The sequence below is a fragment of the Arvicanthis niloticus genome, chromosome 9, assembly GCF_011762505.2.
Source record: "Arvicanthis niloticus isolate mArvNil1 chromosome 9, mArvNil1.pat.X, whole genome shotgun sequence".
Lineage (NCBI taxonomy): Eukaryota > Metazoa > Chordata > Mammalia > Rodentia > Muridae > Arvicanthis > Arvicanthis niloticus.
The window spans coordinates 82502989-82521043 of NC_047666.1; the positions used below are offsets into that span (position 1 = coordinate 82502989).

Genomic DNA, 18055 nt, shown 5'->3' on the forward strand with positions numbered 1-18055 from the left:
ATATTCCAGACAGACCTTGCTCATACAGGAAGAAGTTGCTAGAACAACTACCTTTGTGTTTCTCATAATTGGATAGGGACAGTGTTTACAGCTGACTTTCATACTCCAGTGAACAGCCAGAGGAAGTGATTTCCAGGGTTTGCCTCATGTATGGGATGGGAAGCTGCACAGGCAGAGAGGTCACAGGCAAGTGACTCACAGCGTGAGAGCAGGAAACAGTCCATTTCTGGGGAGGAAAAGGTGCTGCCAAGAGACTGAAATAAAGTAAGAAAGACCTCTGATGGTGACAGCTACTGAGTCTAGCCCTGTGTCACCCAGCAGAAGGACAAGAGTTATTATGGCTCCTGGTGACATGGATCTTAGTCCATCAAGGCAGAGAACACATGGTGGCAGGAGCTGCTCCTTTAGTGGGGAGAGTGAACACAGGACATCACAGAGCAGTGGACCAGAAGGCGCAGAGCTACAACAGGGTCAAAGGTCTGCCCTCGTGGTCTGCCTCCCTAGAGGACACACCTCTTTAAATAGCAGCAAAAGCTGGGGGCGGGGAAGTCAGCCTTTAAAGTATGAATTTACAAGACCTGTCAGACTCACACCCTAACATTTCCTTGTGTCCGGTGTGGCAGTCAGCTTCAGAGAGAGACAGACCTGGGGCACTGGGACAGTCAAGGTAGCCAGGGATTTAAGACCACAGGAAAGAGGGTCCAGTGCAAAGATGAATTCTGGAAAATGGCACAAGCCCCTTCCAGTCTTCACTTGATTGATTCAGAGAAACCTGAGCCACAGAAGATCCATGAAGGAAGCACAAGAACATTGTCCATAACTCGCAGAAGGCAAGCACGTGCTCAACTGTAAGGACCCAAAGGAAGCTTTACTGCCCTACAGCAGCCGAAAGCTGTCACGTGGTGAACATCTCTCACAAACAGTGATGAAGACTTTCCGAGACCTATCACAGGAGAAGAAATTAACCAAGGTAAGATAACAGGGAGGGAGAGAGAAAGAGAGAGACTGACCGACCTACCAACCACTGGAAATAGTACCTATCTTGGTCAACGCATAGACTCTCAGGGGGCGGGGCAATGGATGGCTCCATGAGTTAAATGCTGGCTGGGCAAGCATGAAGATCTGAGTTTGACCCCAAAACACTGTGAAAACAGTCCCTTGGAATTATCTGTCCTATAAGTTGAAAAAAAAAAAAAAACAATTTTCGCAATTGAAATAGTAGTTATTTTAATTGAAATAGTAGTATATTTGATCAATTCCTTTTTATAAGTACTTCTGAGAAATTTTAGTAAATTAATTTCCAGTAGGGGATATTATTCACAATTCTTTAATTCGATAATAACTTTCCTCTAAGACAATTCCGTAAAAATTTTTTTTTTTAATTTGAAGAATGTTATCACAAGAAATTGTAGTGATTTAATAGTGAATATTACTGTGGTCAGAACTTTTTGAAATGATGCGTGTATTTATATTCCACATGGGAGGGTATTGGCGTGGACACACATGTGCTACAGTGCACATGAGGAGATCAGACTTGTGGGCATTCATTCTTTCCCCTGCACCGTGTGGGGTCTGGGGGAAGAACTCAGGGCATCGGGCTTGGTTGTAACCACCTCTCTGGCTGAGCCACTTCACCAGCCCTCATTTTGGACTCTCTTTTCATGACCCATCAAAACGTGCAATTGGTGGGGGCCGGGGTCATACAGCAGAGTGTAGGCCAAGAGCCTGTGACACCCTAGGTTACAACGACCACAGCACTACTAAAAGTAAGTTATAGGTAGACAATATGACCAACATATAAATTCGAGCATCCGTCCCTCCCTCTCTCCCTCCCTCCCTCCCTCCTTCCCCCACACCCCTGCCAACGCCTGGCCCTTTCTCACTAACTTCTGTAGCTCTGCCTCTTAAACAGTCGATGCAGTTGGAATCAGATAGTGTGCTTCTTTCATTTAGCGATGTGTCCTCAGTCTTCACCCACGTGTGCTCACACTTTGCTAACTTGTTTTGCTTGTTTTGAACATTCCAGGGTGCTGTGTATCCATCCCATGCACTCACCAATCGAGGAGCAGGTCAATGCCCACCGAGTGTAGGCAATAGTGATAAGGCTTTGCTAAACATTTGTATGCAGAGATGGTCGGTCATTTAGGTAGATGTCGAGGAGCTAACAATCACACAGCATGTCTTTAGCTCTGTTAGGGAGCTGCGGGCCATCTGAGAAAGAGCGAGGAGTCCTCTTCTTCCCGTCCCACGGCTGTGCACGGGGCTATGGATTTAGTAATAGCTATGCGCTGTTGCTCCTTAATGCTTTTGTTTGCAGTTTCCTAACGACACGGGAGGGTAACCGTCATTTCATTAGGTAAGATATGAACAAACACTGGGGAATGAATAACACATGCTTCATCATCTACGCCGAGCGGCGGCACCTCGTCAGGGCTCCTGGTCAATACTCCTCAACAAAGTGAGTCTTCCAAGCTCAGTGTCTTGAGGCACCTCGGTACAAGAATCCACTGTAACACCAATGGGTTTCTGATTTTGTCTTGTCTCTAGAATGATGTGCTTACGTTCATGCGTCTTGCTAAGTACCACGCATACCGTTATGTTTCACCAAACAACACAATATTCCTTCTAGACTAGTAGATATTTGACCCTAAGCATAGCAATACATAACAAAAAATATATTTCTCCATGATATTCAGCTCAGAAAACCATCAGTGACAGGGAGATGACACAGTCAGGACAGACTGTAATGCACTCGCGTGTGTCCTGTGAACACATCCTCTTATCTGAGAGTTGAAAGACTCCTTAGAACTGTGCCCTCTCTTCTCCAGTGAAGGTGGTCCAGTGTTGTTGAAAAAAAAAAAAATCACCATAAGGGATACGGGCACACAGCAGCAAAAGGCAGTATAATAAAGAAGGGTCAGACTCTCAGCAGACTCCTGTTTGAACTAATGGTAACAGCAACCATTTTTAAAACACGCAGCACTCATTTTCAAGGCATCTCCACAGATTCAACAGCACTTACCAGTCCTGAGAAGCCCGCGGAGGAGAGCGAGCCAGCAGCCTTACGGCACTGGTAAGTGGCTGCCACTCTCTCCAGCAGGCTGCCATTATTCTCTTCCCTGTCTCCGAGCTCTTCAGTCTCTTAGTTACCACAAAACACGCATCTCATAAGTAAGAGCTCTGTACCAAGGACCTGGAGGAAAATGCTAATTTGGGGCCTTTTTCCTGGCATCTCATCTCTTCTGACAAAAAGAAGAGCTCTTCTCAGCAGAGTTTGATTGGTAATCAAGTATCTCACGACTTCAAAGCGGTGAAAGGACTGGCCATCTCCTGAGATGAAACACTGCCTTTCCATTTCTCAGAATGAGGCTCATATAAGAATTGAGATCTGTGAGAAGAATGCATCTTTCCCATTTGTTTTCCCATGATCCTCAGCTCCATCCTGCGCTGCAATCCTAGGAGATTATGGGAAATCCAGCTACACAGAGTGAAATGTGCTTCTTCTGAGCACATAAGATAGATGTGCATGCTTGTCAATGTATGTGTGACTGTACCATTCCCTTCCAAGCACATAAGATGTGCATACTTATCAATGTATATGTGACTGTACCACTCACACATACAGAGATGGGCAGTATGTGCTTAAGGCCAGTTGAAAATGATCTAGAAATATAAAGTATTTTAATACCCTTTGAAATGTACTTTAATGTCAGTTTTAGTGCTTTGAAACTACCTTGATGTCTACATTTTTCTAGTTAGGATATTCTTCAAAATTTGGTCTTTGGTTTATCAGAAAAGTGGGTTCTAGTCTGGGATGCAATATTAGCAAGCACTTTATGAGTGGGCACCATGCAGGTGTTTCTAAGGGTTGGTGCCCCACAAACAGTAGGCTGTAACTAAGGTTTCTTTCTTGTCCACCATAATGTCTTCCTAAGTTCCTCTGCAAGGTTCCCACTCATTTCTAGTCACACCGTCTGCTCGTGGAACTTGTTCATTGGAAAGTGACAATCACTTTCTCCTATCACACTGAACTGTGAACCACACAGAAAATAATACCATGTGCCAAGTGTGTGCTGGACAGAAGGCCACATGCTTGTGGGTCAGTCTTCATTCTTCATACAAGGAACCTGAACCTCAAAAGGAGTGGGCAATTGTTCTCAGTGAGAACCTGTGTTTTCTACTAATTTAAATATCTCAACAGATTTGCCACATGTATACAATTCAAAACATTTTTAGCCAACCCTTATGCTGTGAGAAAATTCTGGTTCTTTCTGCTTTCGCTTTTTTTTATTATTATTATTGAAGAACATGTTACATATCCAAGTGAGAAACATTTTTAAGTAATGAAACAAACTGCCTGCGTTTCACTGGGTTTACAACACACTCTTTATAAGACTTGGCTACTTTCATTTTATTTGTATGAACGTTTTTGCCTGCATGTGTGTCTGTACCATGTGCACGTGTGTATATGCAACATGCACACGTGTGTGTGCAACATGTGCACATGTGTATATGCAGCATGTGCACGTCTGTGGAAAGAGGAGGGTGCCAAGAGTCCCTGGAACTGGAGCTACAGGTGGTTGTGAGCCACCATGCAGGCACTGAGAACTAAACCTGGATCCTTTGAGAAAGCAGTAAATGCTCTTAACCAATGCGCCATTTCTCCACCCCCTCTATACTCCCTCTATACTATAATATACTATAATATACTATGATATACTGTGATATACTATAATATACTCCCTCTATACTATAATATACTGTGATATACTATAATATACTCCCTCTATACTATAATATACTGTGATATACTATAATATACTCCCTCTATACTATAATATACTATGATATACTGTGATATACTATAATATACTCCCTCTATACTATAATATACTGTGATATACTATAATATACTCCCTCTATACTATAATATACTGTGATATACTATAATATACTCCCTCTATACTATAATATACTATAATATACTGTGATATACTATAATATACTCCCTCTATACTATAATATACTGTGATATACTATAATATACTCCCTCTATACTATAATATACTGTGATATACTATAATATACTCCCTCTATACTATAATATACTATAATATACTGTGATATACTATAATATACTCCCTCTATACTATAATATACTATGATATACTGTGATATACTATAATATACTCCCTCTATACTATAATATACTGTGATATACTATAATATACTCCCTCTATACTATAATATACTATGATATACTGTGATATACTATAATATACTCCCTCTATACTATAATATACTGTGATATACTGTGATATACTATAATATACTCCCTCTATACTATAATATACTATGATATACTGTGATATACTATAATATACTCTCTATATACTATAATATACTGTGATATACTATAATATACTCCCTCTATACTATAATATACTATGATATACTGTGATATACTATAATATACTCCCTCTATACTATAATATACTGTGATATACTATAATATACTCCCTCTACACAGCATCCTATTTCATCTACTTACAGCAAGCTGTTAGGAGATGCATATCTGCCATCACTGTGGGTTGACACTAAGCACCGTATTCTAGCCGTCTAGTAGGGATGGCAAGCGAATCTCTGAGATTTATGTCTCAGATGCTTTGATGAAGACAGTGATTTGTGGCACATCAAAGGGCATAGGCCTTAGATCACCCGGGGTGATTGTAGGGGAAGCTGCAGAGCTTATGAAAATGCAGTCAGAGATTGGGAATGTCGCTAGCTAGTGGATAGCTGGCTGAGCACCATGAAGCCCTGGACTCTGTTCCTAGCACCACATAAAACCATATGAGGAGGTGCATGCCCACAACCCCATGGCTCAGAAGCTAAGGGCTGGTGAATCTGAAGTCCTGGGCATCCTCAGCTACATAGTGAGTTTGAGAACAACATGAACTATATAGAAATTCTGTCTCCAAAATCCAAAGCGCAAACTCAATGAACAATTTCTGGAAAACATTATGACAAGTTTGCTTTCAGTTTAGGGAGCATCACCTACGTTCTACCTGCTCAGTGTCTTACCTCTGACCTCTGACCTCTGACCCTAGAGCATGTCAGTAGCTGTTTATTGTCCTGTAATACACTTTACAAGCCTGCAGCAGCAGCAGGTGCATCCTCACTGGTGCATGGCTTGTGTATCCAGCACTCAGGTCAAGCAGCAAGCCAAGAGTGTCTCTAGCACCCAGAAAAGCCCCTTTGTGTCCCATGCTAGTTGTCATCACTCCAGAAGCAATCACTCTCCGGCCTTCAGGTCTGGACTGGAATTGTCCAGAATCATGCAGGTATCATCCTTGTTTCGCTGGTACCATGCTTCCAAGCCTTACCACACTGTTGTGTGCTGTGGGGTCCACGTGGTCTCACTGCCATGCAGGATTCAATGAGATTGGGATAGGACCTATTCATCCCTCTTAATGTGAACAGCCATGTAGGTGATTTCCTGTCTCTGACTCTTACAAATATTCTAATACATCTTAAGGAAAGTGTACGTATGTGTGTGTATGCACGTGCACACGCGCATGCACACACACGTGCACATTCCCTTGCTATGTCACTGATAGACAATGAAAACCCTTTTTATGAAACAGCTGTTCTGTGTCCGTGTCACCTGCGGTGCACAGGACTTCCCGGCTGCTCCATGTCCTCCATGGCACCTGCTACTATTACTAAATGCGGAAAGATTAATTTTTATTGTATATCTCTAGTCCAAATTCAAGTGATATTTTTAAACAATGAGCCTTTATACAACAAGCAATGAAATAATTAACCTTTCTGAGAAAGCTACATATGCCAAATGTGTCCTGATTTAAAGGTACTTTTCAAAAGATGCTAAGTATCTGTATGGGTGCTGTTTGATGAGCAAGGCTGGGTGATGCAGCAGTTTTCACCTGTGACTCAGAATCAATCCATGGACTGTAGCTGAAACATCTCATGTTGATCTGAAAGTATGAATTCACTCACACCTGGGAAGAACTGGGCATTTTAAAGGAGTGATAGGTCAAGTAACTTCCCTGACTGCAAGAAGCTCGGGTAAAATTTACAGTATTTCAAGTTAGGACGTCTGGATGACTCCCATGTGGAAACAGGTGGACAGAGTTCCTGAACCAAAATACAAATTTGTCATAACATTTCCCAGAACGTTCTCAATTGGTTTTGCACTTTGGTTTTGGAAGACAGGGTCTCCGTGTAGTTCAGGCTGTCCTCAAACTCGCCATGTAGCTAAGGATAGCCTTAATGAGCCCTAGACACTCACTGCCTATGCCTTCAATGCCATGGTCTCTCCTCTCCTCAGTGGAGGTTCAATATCATCTATGAATGAAATTCACCAAATCAAAGGTTGTAGTTGAGTTACAGAAAATGACAGTATTTGTGATCAATTTATCTTTCTTTCTAAATTTATAAATATTGAGAAATTCCAGTTAGTGGAGAAAGTAGTCCTTCCTCAGAGTAGGAGACCCAGAACTATGAACCCCCAAGGCGGTGGGAAGCATCTCTGCAGACACTCAGACAAGCCGGCACCTCTACTCTCTGTCCTGCCAGCTCAGCCCTCGCAAACATCTAGACTCTCCCTCAAACTTTTCCTGGCTATTGCTGCAAGATCTCCTCAAAAAATATTTTTCTATATTTTTCCATCTATAAACCACTAAACTTCATTTAGTCGTGAACTCTTTCATCCAAAAAGTATTTGCTGGCACCTGTCCAGAAGATCAAAGCTAACAGCAGGAGTCCTAAGTGTATAGAGTCACGAGCAGTGCCAGCAAGGTGGCTCATGGGAAAAGGCTGCCAAGCTTGGTGTCCTGTCTGGTCCCCAGCACCCCGGCAGGAGAGAACTGATTCCTGCACTTGGTTGTCTGACCTCCACGTGTGCACACATGCACTATGACATGTGCACAAATAAATAGGTATAATTTAACAATGAAAATCATTGCTGTAAAGGGATGAAAAATATTTAAAGTACTGCGTGAAATGTACAAGACAGCCTTCCTTCTACATTTCTAGTCATAAGCGCGTGTCTGTTAGATGGAATGCATGAGGCAGCCCTGACCTCTGACCCCTGAGGTAGTGTGAAGATCCAGCCTGTCGAGTGAGAGCATGCCTCTCCTCCCTGTGTCCATATGAAAGGCACGGCGCTCAGAGCAAGCCATGAATTCTTGGTGAAAATGAAATCTGCTCTGAATGAACTGCTTCACATTGTCTAGTAAGATGGTGTGCATGGAGTTACATAATGATAACCATCTGATTATTTGTATTTAAACCCTAAAATTAACTCCGTTACAATCTTTTCAAATTTATTTCCTCACAGAGAATCAGATGACTGTCATTATATAACTTCATGCATGGCGTAATTTCTTAGCTCTGAGGCTTAATAAGGTGACATGGCCAAGGCCATGAGAACCTACGTTTGTCTGTGACCTTAATCACCATGCTTTCCCCCAAAGAAAAGGGCCTGGGAAGGGAGAGGGGTCATGCTGTCCATGAGAGTGACCGCCACCAACAAAATCCATCTCTGCTTCCATCGCTGACCACAGAAAGTTCCTCAGTAAATTACAGCCATTTGGACTCATTTTTCTAATCATATTACTACAAGAGGATTTTTTTTTCCTTTTAACTCATCATTTCAGAAACAATCCTTCGAAAAGATGCCACTGATAAAAGCACGGTGCTAGGTGTCGGCAGTGAGAATTTTACTCTGTAAGTACAAAGTCAAACTGTCGACACAGTCAGGCGTTACCGTGTACATACATTCTACACCAGTTAGTTTTTGTCAACACAACACACACCTAAATATATCTAGGAAGAAGGAATGTCAACCGAGGAACCACCTCCAGCGGGCGGTCCTGTGAGCAGGTCTATGGCGTGTTTTCTTAATGGTTAATGTGGGTGCTCCCACCCCAGGGCAAATGGTCCTGGGTTATACACAGAAGCAGGCTGAGCAAACTACCAGGAACGAACCAGTAAGCAACAGTGTCCCATGATGGTTCCAGAGTCTACTCCTGCTTGAGCTCCTGCCCTGACTTCCCTCAGTGATAGACTGTGATCAAGACCTGTGAACTAAGTAAACCCTATTCTCCACAGGTTGCTTTGTCCGTGGTGTTTATCACAGCAACAGAAGTAAACGAAGCATTTGGAAATATCCCAGCATTTGGAAAGTAGAAGTGGGAGGATCAGGAGTTCAAAGCCAGACTCAGCTATGTAGTAAATTAGAGGCCCGTCTGGGCAGAAAGAGACTCTGTCTCAAACCAATCAATGAAGATGAAGGTGGCAGCCTAAATTATGAGACAGAGCTGGGAATCAGCTCCTTGGCGACAGGAAGAACCATCTGTGTTTGGAAAAACAAGCATTTTAAATGCAAAATGCAAGCAATAAATCACACAGACCGAGGGAAGGACACTACTTGGCACACAATCCATCCTAGACCTAACCCTGAGTCCCCATAACTCAGTTCCAATACAACGCCCTACGAGGACCCCTGTAAGAGCCACCTCCGAGATAGGCACAGCAAGAAAGAGGAAGAACCCAGGAGATGACAGCCGCTGAGGCCTTCAATCCTGTGAGCAAACCTGGCTGACAGAAGCGGGGAGAGAGCTACCTTCGCTTTTGTTGGAGTGTGGTTCCAGGGAAATAACTAATTACAAGACATCTCAGTCTGTTGAACTAGGGTGGACACTGGGTCCACTTGGAAGCACGACTGCCCTTATCCTGAGGCCTCCTTCACCTCTGCAGGCTGCTGGTCAGGGTCACAGTGTGGGTTAGGGGGTGTTTCTCTGAATGAGGAATGCAGCTGTACTACCTACATCCCCAGAAAATTAGGAAAAACATAAATGAAAAAGACAATGGAACATGGAAATATCTCTGAAGTTAATCTTCTGGCCTTGCAGACCAAATCAATTCTAGCCCTGCTGCTCTGGGAGACTGCCCCAGTAGATCAAAAGACCTGCTCAGTTTTTTTCCCACGGAACACGTTGTTTCAATCCGTTCTGCTCCAGGGCTTTGGTTGTAAGACTTCCCCTAGCCTTAACTTCCCAGTGGTTATACTTGTGTCAGCGACCCAACCAGATTACATGTTTGCTTTGTGGGTTTTACTGTGATACGCAGATGAGTGAGTGCTGTGCACTAACCCTTCAAAGTGGTCTATTACTTGGAAGAGGTTAACTAAAATTCATAAAACATATACCTAATATTATGTAATTTCTTGGGCAGCTAACTCTACAGTTGTGTATGAAGAATTGTTTTGCCAGGAAAAAAGATAGTCTTCCATTTTCTGAGTGGCCCTTATGCCTTAGTGGTAGTGTCCCCCAGATTAGTGTTTCCTGGCAAGCAAAGAGCTGGGCCTATTTCTTCAGGGATGTTTTCCTCCCAGTCATTAGGACCAATAGAATTGAAAAATGGAACTCGGTAGAGAAATCCGTGGCAGAGTTCCATCTCTTTGGCTCTGCATTTGAAGAACTGGAGAGGGTTCCTTCCCCAACAGGAGAGGTGAGCTAAGCTCTAGCTGTGGGAGCTGTCTGTTCTCTGTCTCTCATGCACCGCCAGCCAGCTGGGCCAGGACCCCAGGACTGAGTGGACTGTCAGCTCCAGGTATGCTGAGAGAGCTCCAGACTGAGGCATGGGCCCCCAAGGAGGAGCATCACCCCATTTCTGGCATCTACAAGGAGTAACTTCTTACTTTCCACTTTACAGCTGTATTTGCCGCTGGTGAGCTGATTAGGAAAACCCTCCTGCACAAGCACTCCTTCCCAACACTGAAGGTCGCTGGTCTCCCGGAACCAGCCTACCTAGAATCTCTCTAGAGAACACTCTATCTAGAACCTCTCTAATGGCTGCTTAACAATTGTAGCACCGGGCCTCAGCAGTCCTCTCTCTAACACACACCTGTTCTGTAAATGTAAACTCCCTTCTTAGGTGACTCTAGGTTGTGTCGAGTCAACAAAACTGACCAGGATACATCTTACCATATCATTCCTTCAGTTGCAACGACCCCATGGGCAAAGTACTTGCTTCACCAGCTTGAGGGCCTGAGTTCAGGTCTCTAGCATCCATTCACCCATGTAAGATGTTAGGTGTGACAGTGTGAGCCTGTAATTCCAGCACTGAGGCAGACATAAGAGGGTTCCTGGAGCTTCCCCACAAGCCAGTAGAGATGATCAAAGAATAGTGGAGAGCTAAAGAGGAAGTGACCTAACAACGACCACACACACACACACACACACACACTGGCATCTGTCGTTTAATAGATGCAGGACCCAGGGAGGGCCCTAGTGGCACAGAGTAAAGAGGTTCTGACCTCTGACCTACCCCTGGGCAGGCTGGTATGGACACCAGACACAGGTTCATGCCTCCCTGGCCCACCGCTATCCCAGTGTCCGGACTTGAAAGGTCCAGTATGCAGCAGAGTGCTCAGATACATCTCCCATGGGAGACAGCCAACCATGGGCTCAGACTCCAATTTAAATCCTGCCCTAACGCTTAATCTTCAGAACAACCTTGGGCAGGTTGTTTTACAGGCCCCTGACTTCCTGAGATAAAATTAATCACCCAGAGTGACGGTTTGGTTTAGATGGGCTGGCTGTGTAGTCATCATAAAAGCCGAGGCTTCCCAGTCCCCAGCCCTTCATTAACTCCTTCACCACGGGCATGCCAACAGAAGTCACTCCGAACCCTGCTTCTTTGTGGGCAAATGAGGGTGATGCACCACTTTTAAAAGAGTGGCAGTCATGTTTTGACATTCATCTGAAATTCCTAGCTCCAGTACATAGACCCGAGAGTCATCGTCCCTCCCATAGTCAGACACCACAAGGCCACACTCAACTCAGGTCAAACCAGAGAAATGAATTTATATTTGAGAAGTGTCCTGGAGAATATACTTTTGTAATCAGCTTTATAAGTAAGTGTGTGTGTGTGTGTGTGTGTGTGTGTGTTTTGTATACGTATGCAACTGTGTGCCCATGTGTAGGGGCCATAGGTCACCATGTACTTATTTTTTGAGATAGTTTTTCTCATGGAGCCTAGCATATGGATAAACACAAGGCTAACCGGTCAGGTCTGGAGAGCTGCCTGTCTCTGTCCCTCCTAGCGGGCTGGCTACAGGTGCAGACTACTGCCCCTGACTTTCCGGTGAAGATGCGGAGATCTGAACTCATGTCCTGCTCAGCAGCACACCCTTCTCAGACCTCCTAAGAACCATTTATATTATGGAAATTCCTGACCCTGAAGGAATGTACTCAAAAAAAAAAAAAGAAAAGAAAAGAAAAGAAAAGAAAGAGAAGGTTTGCTTCATTTACCTTTCTTCCTAAATATCCGTGTTTACTTTAGACTGATAGGCTGTGGCTGATGCAAACACTTGGTAATCAGGGTACTTTGAAAATGTTTTTTATTTTCATTGAATGTTTATCCTAAGGAGAAATGTGTACTGTCTTCAGTAGGGCTTCACGGTGATGCATATTTATGACTTAATAGTCTACCACTTTTGGAACTTTTTTACATTTAAATTTTTGAGAAACGATATTTACATAATTTCCCCTCAAGCGCTTGAGTGATTCTCTAGCGTACTCTGTTATGGTTTTACATGTAGATGTGCCTTTCATCTTCTAATGGAGGGTTTGTTTATCTTCTCACTTAATCAGGATATTTTAGTTGAATATTGAAATAATTATTGGCTTTTAAAAAAAATCATGTAATCAACAGCTGGAGATATGGCTCCAAACGATATGCATATTTCATCAGTTTAAAAATGTACTTGTTTTTTTATAGCAAACTCCATATAGATGCCTTTTAAAATTATTTTGACACATAGTTTATAAATAAAGTTGGCTTAATTCTGCTATTAAAGAAACCTTAACGTCATATTCCCAACTTTGGAATGTGAAGGGCATTTTTCACTTACTATTGGTACATAATGTGCACGTGTGTGTGTGTGTGTGTGTGTGTCAGTATATTATACAAGAATACATAGTTGTACATATTAAACCATCAGCAGTGCTTACTGTTAACATATTCAAGGCCAGTTTCCTTTATGCCTCCGAGTCGTCTGGCTCCGAATTCTCCCCTTGGCTGTCACTGCTCCTGAACATGATTGCTGAACTGTCCAAGCTACTCAGCAATTGAGAAACGGACAGGTTCTGTCTTCGCTTCCTTCTCATAGTCCTTCCGCCCTCCCCGGTCTCCACCTGTATCTAGCACACACGCACGAATGCACACATACACGTGCACATGCATGCGCACTCTTGCACACATGATTTCCTCTAAGTGTGGGCCTGCATGCCAGAGGCTGGGTTCCCACTCTGACTACTGGGAGCTGGTGGAACCTTGGGGGGCAGCGCTTACTAAAAGGACGTTGAGTCACTGAGGACAGTCCCTGGTAGGGAGTTCTGAGGAGCCAGCCTGACCCTCTCTTTGCTTATTGGTTTCCATGGGATCAGAAGCTTTGCTCCACAAGGCACACCTGTCTGTGATGTTCTGTCTCTTTGCAGGCTCAGAGTCAAAAGGCCAACTAACTACAGAATCTCTTCTAAGCAGATTGCTTCATGTATTCTGACTTATCAGTGGGTCACCATGGCTACAACAGAAAACACACAGATACACAGCTGGACCAGACCATATTTCTGCAAATTGCAGATTGCTACAGTTTGTACATAGGTAAGTACATAACAAAACATAAAATGTTTTACATAGCTATGTATTTAGTTGCCCATTTTATTTCTTCTCTTTGTCAGAGACTGTAATGCTCTTTTCTAAGGACACCAAGCTTTAGAACAAAAAGATACTGTTCTCAGCCCCCTCCTTCTGTTTGAAAACTTTTCCAAAGCAGACCCTGGAGCAGGGCAGCGGTCAGTACACACTCTGTTAGCTACTTCTTCACATACTCAGCTGAGACCCCACAGATCCGAGAATGGAATGAATGTTTTCTCCACTACATACACTAAACCATGTCTACAGGAGTCAAGGCTAACACTCCAAGCTGTGAAAAACCTCCTTTCTTTACATACTCAAATCGAGGGTCCCCTTTATCCCTGGCTCCTCAGTCAGCGCCTAGCATATAGAATAGACATTCAAGGAACAGATTGACAGAATGAATAAATATCTCCTGTACATGGATCTACATGGGATGGGTTTGCGTTCTACACGGGATGGACATGTGATACATGGATGCCACATGGGATCGGTGCCCAGTCTACCACTGAACTGCACCTAGCCCTTTCCTCTTACTCTTTTAAAGACAGCATCTCATGGAGCTGCCCAAACAGGCCTGGAACTTGCAGTGATCCTCCTGCCTCAGCCTCCTCAGTAGTGAGGACTGCCAGCCTGCACCAGCAGGAACAACTGTTGCTTTGATTCAGGTGAAAGTGAAAAGTAGAGACGAAGAAATGTCTGTCCATTTTCTGGGAAGTGATGTCATGTGCACAGAATGCCATGACGGACGACACTGGCAATCTAGAGCTTGGTGAGTGGGAGCAAAGGGGTTTGACAAGAGGTCCGATACGGGACAGCAGTCACAATGTCGCCACGCAACCCTACTGTGGCTGAGATCAACCAGGAGTTTGGCAAGGTTACTAACTCTGACCTCAAGTTGGTCCTTGGGTGATCTGTAAACCAATAAAGACTTTGAGCTCATCATGTGGCCTTAGTCAGTCCACACTTAGTCAGTCAGCAGCTCCAAGCCTGAAAGCAGATATGCACAGAAAAAGGCATCTTAGTGACGATCTGGCACAATCAGTGGCTGCTGATCACAGAGCACCCACTGGATTGAAAATGGCTTCGGGTAAGTGACATGCTTAAGTCCTTTCATGTACAAAACCTACTTGAAGACACTGACACTTTTAATCAAAGTGTCCCCCAAAATATAAATTTTTGTTGCCTTTTTGTAAGCAGGTAGCCACTTAAGATGGTCGGTTTCAAGGTTCTTGAACAACTTTTGGGGGTTGGACAACCCTTTCACGGGGGTCACCTAAGACCATCAGAAAACACAGGTATTTACATTATGGTTGGGGGTCACTACAACATGAGGGGCTGTATTAAGGGTCTGGATGAAGAGTGTGCAGGGTGTCATTGGTAAGGTAAAAATCCAGAGAGCCAGCTGACCTCACTCGCTCCATCTCTCCAGCAACACTGACACATCTGCATACACCCTGCCCAGTCTAATTCCCTCCAACTTGGTGATAACGGTGTGGTGACTTGGGGTACACAGCCTGTTTTAAAACACTGCAATGTTTTGATATTTGCCGACTTGGAATGAAACATAAAGCTTACCCAGAGCTGGCGCCCAGGCAAGCGAAATGCCTTGGCCATCTGCTCCTTTGCAGCGTTTATGTCTCGGGTCCTGTTTGTTATTGTAACGGCCACTTTTACACTGGGGTGCAGACCCGAGCCCCATCTTAAAGCCATCTCCATCCATTCCTGATCTCCACTCACCCGAAATGACAGCTTGGTATCTCTGCTTTTAAACTTGTATTTGAGCTCAGGGGTTGGTTCAAATGTGACACAGGTCTTTCTTGAGTGACACGGGTCTGTTTTGCTAACCTCATTTCTGGCTTCTGGTTTCACAGCATCTCCCGAGTCTGCACTCTGATCCCCACTATCTGTGACGACTCGCACTCCTTCCTGCAGCTGAGTCGTCAGTCATGCTACCTCAGCACAGCCTCTGCTGCTCTGCCTTCGAGCCCGCCTACTCCGATTAATTAAATGATTTGTTGACACACTCGGATTTCTGTTTACTCTATCACAGAAATTCCAGCCAAGATAATTCCATCCAGGGCTTCAGGACTCTCCTGTGACAAAATGCTGAAGCAGGGAAATGTGTCGGGGTGAGCTCGTGGGCAGGATCTGCCAACCTGGCTTCCTCTTCTCTCCTTCCCCCTTATTCACAACACGTGGAGTTGGTAGCCATTTTTGGCTCTTCCCATCTATCCCCTGTTTCAAATTCTTTGCCTGATGGTCCTTAAACCAAATTGTAAGTCTGTATAAGATAACAGCAAATCCCAGATCTACTATTCCTACTAAAACATCAACAAACGTGAGCTCCTAAGTACGTGTGTGAGACGAGTCTGAGACTGGGGAGTGGAGAGCTCCCTGGCAGGAGCGTGGGTCAAAACGCAACGGTCTAGTTACCCCAGATAGGAATTCTATCCAGAACAGAGCAAAGTCGCCCCAGGTTAATGAACAGTGAGTCTGAGGGCCTGCTTGTAGAGCAAGAGGTTTCTTAGAGGAGTGTCCGCTGACACAAAAAAGAACAGTGTCAGCAAAAAGGCCCATGATGCTGACAACCTGAGAGCTGCCCCTTTGTCTGGCTTCATGCCTCCCACTTACCCTAGGGAGCATGCCTCCTGCCTGACCACATGCCGCCAGGGAGGGGGGGGACGGGGAGGGGGAGGGGAGGAGCAATGGGCGGAGTCTGATGTGGGGCTCTAGTGCCTCCCGGCTTTTCTAAGGACCGTGGGTTACCATTACCCACTGCCATAAATCCTGTATCATTTTATTTTATTGTCATGACTACAGGGCCAAGTCGTCTCAGTTCCACGGTGGTGATGGCGTGGTCACGCTATGCTGAGAGGAAAAGCTACACTACAGCAGCAAACTAGTGACGTCAAGAACAATGGCAAGATTCAGTGCATGTCTATAAGTCTTACAAGGTATTTCACTGTCTGCTACTCTACCGTTGTGTTCTTGTAGCCCCGTGAGGTGAAACCAGCATCTATACTTCCAGGCAGAGCCCCAGAGGCACAGGGAGGCTGTGGGGTTTATCCAAGGTCATGTGCCATGGGGCTTACACACTCAGAACCCCATCTTATCACTCTGGATCCAGATTCTCTGCTTTTCCTCCCACATCCATCATCTCCCTGCCTTTGTTCATTATTTATCACCTAGGTGACATGCTCAAACTACTCAAAGACACTCGGACGATAACCCAGGGAGCACTCCATAAATGATTCTCTTTATAGAAAATCTCCCTCATGGCATGGCTTCATCCACACCACTCAAAAAGCCAAGAGAGTCCTGCTTGATCAGGTGTTAACTGTTCCTGGGCTGTCACAGAAGTCACCGGACTCAGCAGAAGTCCTCCAGAATCATACGTCAGTTCAGGCAGAAGCCTTCATTACTTATCTCTGCACTTTCTAACAGACTCTCCTTTATCTTCAGATATTGAGTGTTCCACAGACGCCTATCTATCAGATCAAAATAATAAATGTGATAATTGTGTGTGTGTGTGTGTGTGTGTGTGTGTGTGTGTGCAAGCACTGGGCACGATGGTGTTTACGAGTGCTGTCATTAACCCTCTGGCTGCACAAGCCATGGACTCGGGCCTCCTCTAAAACATAAATGGGAACCCCAGCTCTCCAGGTCAGTAGTTGCCCGAGTCCTTCCCAGGAATAAGTCCCAGCTGTTACCTTGCTCAAGCTTCCATCCCCGGTTGGCTGATGGGAGGACGTTATGGCCCAGCATATCTGCTTCAGGAAGGGCAGTACTGAAGACCTAGTGTCTTAGATATGGTTACTATTACTGTGATAAAACATCTGGACCAAAGCAACTTACAACTTCTACATCATTTGTACACTGTCAAAGGAAGTCAGGGCAGGAACTCGTGCAGGGCCAGAACCAGGAGGCAGGAAGTCAATGAAGAGGCCATGGAGGAGTGATACTTACTGGCTTGCTTCCCATGGCTTGCTCAACCTGCTTTCTTATAGAGCTCAGGACCACCAGCCCAGGAGTGGCACCACCCACAATGGGCGAGGCCTTCCCACATCAATCACTGAGACAATGCTCTACAGGTGTGCCTCTGGCCTGACATTATGGAGGCATTTCCTCAATTGAGGTTTTCTCAGATAACTCTAGCTTGTGTCCAGTCGACATAAAACTAGCCAACACACCTAGTATTAGTGTTCAAGCTCTGTGTGGGATCAGCCATGACACTTGGGGACCTGTCTGAGTCCAGCTCCTCTCTGACTTCTCCCTGCTTCCTTCAGGATGCCCACAGGAACCTCTCCATGCAGATCTGCTAGGCATA

At 44.6% G+C, this 18055-nt stretch overlaps 1 long non-coding RNA gene across 1 annotated transcript; it reads left to right on the forward strand.

Annotated features, from left to right (window-relative positions):
- The first annotated feature begins 600 nt into the window (after positions 1 to 600).
- LOC143443435 (uncharacterized) lies at positions 601 to 17578 on the forward strand. The gene is made up of 4 exons (XR_013112393.1): positions 601 to 970; positions 13527 to 13692; positions 15779 to 15857; positions 16549 to 17578. It is a non-coding gene; the product is annotated as an uncharacterized LOC143443435 (long non-coding RNA).
- Positions 17579 to 18055: the final 477 nt, after the last annotated feature.